Below are 5,514 nucleotides of genomic sequence, written 5' to 3' on the forward strand. Positions count from 1 at the left end.
AACTTAAATAAGAGACATTTATTTGGCTGACAGTTTTAGATGATTCAGTTCATGGCTAGCTACTTCCAAAGTAGGAACTTCATGGTGAGGGACTTGGCAAAAGAATGATGCTCACCTCATGGTGGCTGGAAGGAAAGTAGAAGGACCATAATAAGAGGAAAGGGTGAGAGACCAAATATGCAGGATCCATGGTCATGCCACCATGACCTACCAATACACACAGAGAAGGGTTTTTATATATCCTCCGGTCAGTTCTTATGCCAATCAAGTTGACAGTCCAGCTTAACTGTCACACTATTCAATGTCTAGAATGTATACATGCTTTCAAATATGAATCCTAAATTTATATTTAGATTTTTAACATACAAATGTAAAATATGTAAATATTTGATGGAATTTGAGAATATTTAAAGGACTAGAAAATATTGAAAGGAATAAAAAAATCCAGCACCTAATAATATAAAAACAACACTATCTAGGAACAGAAAAATATTTATCATGCATGTAAAAATGAAGAAAAAGCTATGCAGAGAAAAGCAGTGAAACGAAACCATCTCAGAAGTGACACAAATGTCTTGACATTATAAAATTATAACATAAGTTTTTCACATAATAAAGTAGAAAAGAGAATTATCATGTTAAACAAAGACATATATAGAGAGAATTTCAGGTTTTGGAAAGAAGTTTGATTTTTTTCTGAAGTGTTTTAAACACAGAATTTAATAAATATATCTATATTTATATTTATCAAAATTAAAATGTTACTTCAAAGTCGCTGTGAAATTTTTATAATCATATATGATATCACTGCCTTTTCTGTGGCTTTGTGAAAATAGTTACACTACATATATATTGTTTTAATGCAATTATACTGTATTTATGGATAAATTAAACAGTTTGCTCTACTTGTAACAGATTCAGATGAAATTTAATAAGAAAATTATAAACCTACTTTTAAATATTTTTTCTTCATCTTTTATTCGTTTAATTTAAGACATGAATCTCATCAAATTGTTACATAAATTTCAGAGAGATCCTAATTTATATTTATTTAGAAAAATGAGATTTCCTAAAATATTTTTAAATTCTTGGTTATAAGCTTGAAAAAATATGCAGCCAAATAGTATTATCTTTTATCCCTATGCTTGCAGACCTTCACTTTTTAAAATTTTTTTCAAAAATGAGTAAGTTCTCGGGAAAATTTTTTATTGGCACAATATATTCAAACTTTTAGATCCATGTAACAACACAAGAATGAGAAGCAATACTTCAGTGTTTTCATGACAGAGGTGGTTCATTTGATAACTTCCTTTCAGTTATAAACCTGTAAATTTATATATTTTGGAAAGTGGAGGAGCATGAAGGCCACAGACCTTATGTAAGTCCCTGAGCTGACACTCAAATCACCTGATAGTCTGGCCACCCACAGTAACAACAGATCTTAAAACTTTATTGAGGCCTATTTAAAATATGATTTATTCAACTCACTAATTAACTCTCTAGTTCCTTGCCCTGGTTATCACTAGAAACAATATAAAAACAAAGAAAAACAAAATCATTTTAGCATGGAAAAATGGTATTTGTGAAACAGTCAACAGAAAATATCAACTTTGCAAAATATATTCTTAATTTTTTATATTATTATCAGGCCTCACAAATCTGTCTATCACCATCACATCTTAGACATTTAAGTGAACAAACACAAATCAGTATTCATTTACAATATGAAGTATGCATGAGGCCATAGGGCACTTCTTTCTCTAAAGATCATTATAACTATTTATAACAGTTTAAGGAACCTTCCCCTAAAGCCAACATGGTCTGTTGTTTGGAAACTAACACCAATAAACGCATGTCTTTTATATTAATTAAACATGAATTTTGATCTCTAAAAGATTAAAGAAAAACTATGAAAATTAAAGATCACTCTGCTTTCAAAGAGTCTATGAACTTATTCTGACGAGTAGGGATTACCGAACTTGCTCAACATTATTTTATAATGAAGATAAATAAAAGGAAGTGATAGAGTTGGAAAAAGCACATCATCAAATATTAGGAATCATATTTAGGGAATTAAAAGATAGAGATTTACAGATATAAAAATGATAATCAAACTACAGTATTTCTAATCTGGAAGGAAACTCAGGTTATTATTTTTACTTTGGTTAGGTTTCTTTTTCCCAGTTATAACTTTTCATTAGTATATATTTACAATGCATAATAACTACATTCAACTTAGAGAATAAATACATAAACAAATCATATCTTGATCATTTTTATTTCTTTTCTATCTCCACCCTCTGCTCATCTTTGTCCCAGATCCCCTTCCCATTTTCCCAGAGTATTGCTTGCTGTTTCCTACCATCTTTTATTTTGCTCTTTAAATTATATACATTTAGGGTCTCTCCTATTAAAGGGAAGATGTGATATTTAACCCTCTGTATTGTCATGTCAAAATCCACCCATTTTTTTACAAATGACTTAAATTTATCCTACTTTATGGGTGACTACTAATTCATCATGCATATATATATCAGATTCTCTTTCCCTATTCATCTGTTGATGGGCGTATAAGCTCCTTCCATAGTTTAGCTATTCTGCACGGTGCTGCTATAAACATGGGTATGTATGTAACATTGGAATATAATGACTGTAACTCTTTTTGGAAGATACCCAGAAGAGGTATAGATGGATCAAATGGAATTTTTAGTTTTGGTTTTTTGAGGGATCTCCATACTGATTGTCATAGGTGTTGTGCTAGTTTATCTTTTCACCAACAATATAGGTTTTCTTTTTCTGCACAAACTCAGTAACATTGGTTGTTTATTGAATCTTTGACAATAGCCATTCTTATGTGAGTAAGATGGAATCACATATTGGCTTGATTTTCCTTCTCTAATAACCAATAATAATGAATAATTTTTCTCATGCTTATTGATCATTTGCACTTCTTCTGAGATGTGTATTGCTCATTTTTGATCATATCTTTTATTTTAGGGGAGTTATTTTAAAAATTATTTTATATTATAGATATTAGTCCTCCATTCAAGCAGTAGCTGGCAAAAACTGCCAAGAAAATCTCAAGGCCCAGTGGGTTCACTGATGAATTTCATCAGAATTTCAGAGACGCAATAATGCCAATATTCCCCCAAATCTACCATGGATTTGAAAGAGTAGGAACACCAAATTCATTCCTGGAAGCTTGTTCCCCCCCCAAAAAAAACCAGATAAGAACTCAACAAATAAAGAAACTACCAGGATAATTTCCTTAATAAAAATAAATGCAAAACAAAGTGTTTCAAAAAGATATTTGCAAACAGAATGCAATAAATTATTAAAAAGATCATAAACCACGACCAAACTGCCTTCACCCCAGGGATAGCGACATACATATATTAATAAATGTAATACAGCGGATACACAGAAGAATACCAATCACATTATCATCTCAGTAGAAACAGTAAAATTATTGTCCAAATTCCACTATCCATTTCTAACAAGAGCTCTGACAAAAGTACATATAGAAGGACTACATTTTAAATTAATAATATCATTTATGATAAACCCACTGGCAACATCATATGAAAAGTGGAAAAAAATGAAAGCTTTCCCTTTAAAATCAGAAACAAGACAAGCATGTTCATATCACTTCTTTTGTTTAATATAATACTTGAAATACTAGACAGAGTTATCAGGGAAGAAAAAAAAAGGTGGGCTGGGATTTAGCTCAGTGGCACTGTGCTTGCCTCACAAGTGCAAGGTCCTGAGTTTGATTCCTGGTACCACAAAAAAAAAAAAAAAAAAGTTATCAGGAAAGAGAAAGAAAAGGGAGTCAAATAGGAAATGAAAAAGTCCAACTATCCTTATTCACACAACATAACCCTTTGCATTAAGGGGATGTGATGAATGTACCTGGAACATGGACCTGTTTTGGCCCATGGTCTGCTAGGAACTGGGTCAAACACCAGTGGGTGTGTGGCAGGCGAGTGAGCGAAGCTTCACATGTATTCACTGCAGCTCTCCAACACCCACATTACTGCCTGAGCTCTGCCTCCTGCAAGATCACCCGTTATACTAGATTATCATAGGAGTGTGGACCCTGCTGTGACCTGTGCATGCAGGGCATCCAGACTGTGCACTCCTGAGGAGACTCTAACACCTCGTGCTGAGAGGTGAAACCGAGGATGTGACAGCAGCTCTGAGGAGTGAGTGCCTGCAGGTACAGGTGAACATCAGCAGAGAAGTATGACTGCACAGAGACCACAGTAAGTCAATTGGTTGCAGACCCCTATCAATTCCATATCAGTGAATGGTAAGTGACAGTTAAACTGCATCTGATGAAAGGGTTTAGAGTGACAAGTGAGTTACTGTACTTTAATTGCACAGCTGCGTCTGACGCCAGGCTTTAAGTCAAAATCTGACACTTGCTTTAGTCTGTATGCAGCCTATTCAGGACTTCACTTACCACTTCCATCTGGTCCTCTTTCTTGCACTGTGTCCTTGTCTCAGTCACAGCTTTGGTAAATCTCAGAAGCTATGCCTAGCCAAAATAAGTGAAAAACAAATATTACTGGAGAAGCCCTTTGAAAAAAAGAAGAAGACTCAATGAAGAGACAACAGAAGACTGTAAGCTTGCCAACAAAAAAGAAAGGTGCATTTAAAAGAAAATACCAAGAGTACTCTTATGTGAATTATAGGTTCATTGCAACCAGTGATTCACATTCTTTAAGTCAGCTCTGTATGATATATGGCAACCGACTAACAAATCCATAAAACCTTCAAAATGGCTTCACCACATGAAGACCAAGCATGAGACATTAAGAGATAAGCCCTGCAAGTTTTTCAAAAGAAAATGACATGGACACAAAGAACAAAAGCAATTTTTGAAGGCCACCTCTTCATCAAATGTGTCTACACCGACATCATCATTCTTAATGGCTAACTGCATTCCTAAGGTTAAGAAGCGCTTCAGTGTTGGTGAAAAGTAGATCTTACTATGTCTAAGGATATTTATCACGAAATTGCAGGAGAGGCTGCTGTTCGAAAGATGGCATGTGTTCCTCTTCTGGCTCACAACATAACTAGAAGACTTGATGTAATAGCAGAGGATATTGCAGCACAATTATTAGAGAGGATTAATGAGTCACTACAGTACACAATCCAGATTAACAAATTGACCAATGTTGACAAGGCAACAGTGCTTGTTTTTTGTGTCATATGTTTTCAGGAGAATGTGTATGAGGATATGTTACATACACTTTTGTTGCCAAACAATACCACAGCCGATGAAAGATTCAAGTCTTTGAATGATTACAAATCACCAAAACAGAATTGGTCATTTTGTGTCAGTATATGCAGGAATAGAGTGGCTACCATGACTGGACCTTTCTCTAGTTTCACTACTTGGGTCAAAGAGGCCACTTTTAAATGCATGTCCTTTCAAGGTGTCATTCAGAGAGAAATGGTAGCTTGCTGAAAAGTGTTACTGGAGCTCAACAATATTTTGCATGTGAA

Source organism: Heterocephalus glaber, unplaced genomic scaffold, assembly GCF_053883595.1.
Source record: "Heterocephalus glaber isolate CG9 unplaced genomic scaffold, H.glaber_assembly_v1.0 deba00000122, whole genome shotgun sequence".
Classification (NCBI taxonomy): Eukaryota; Metazoa; Chordata; class Mammalia; order Rodentia; family Bathyergidae; genus Heterocephalus; species Heterocephalus glaber.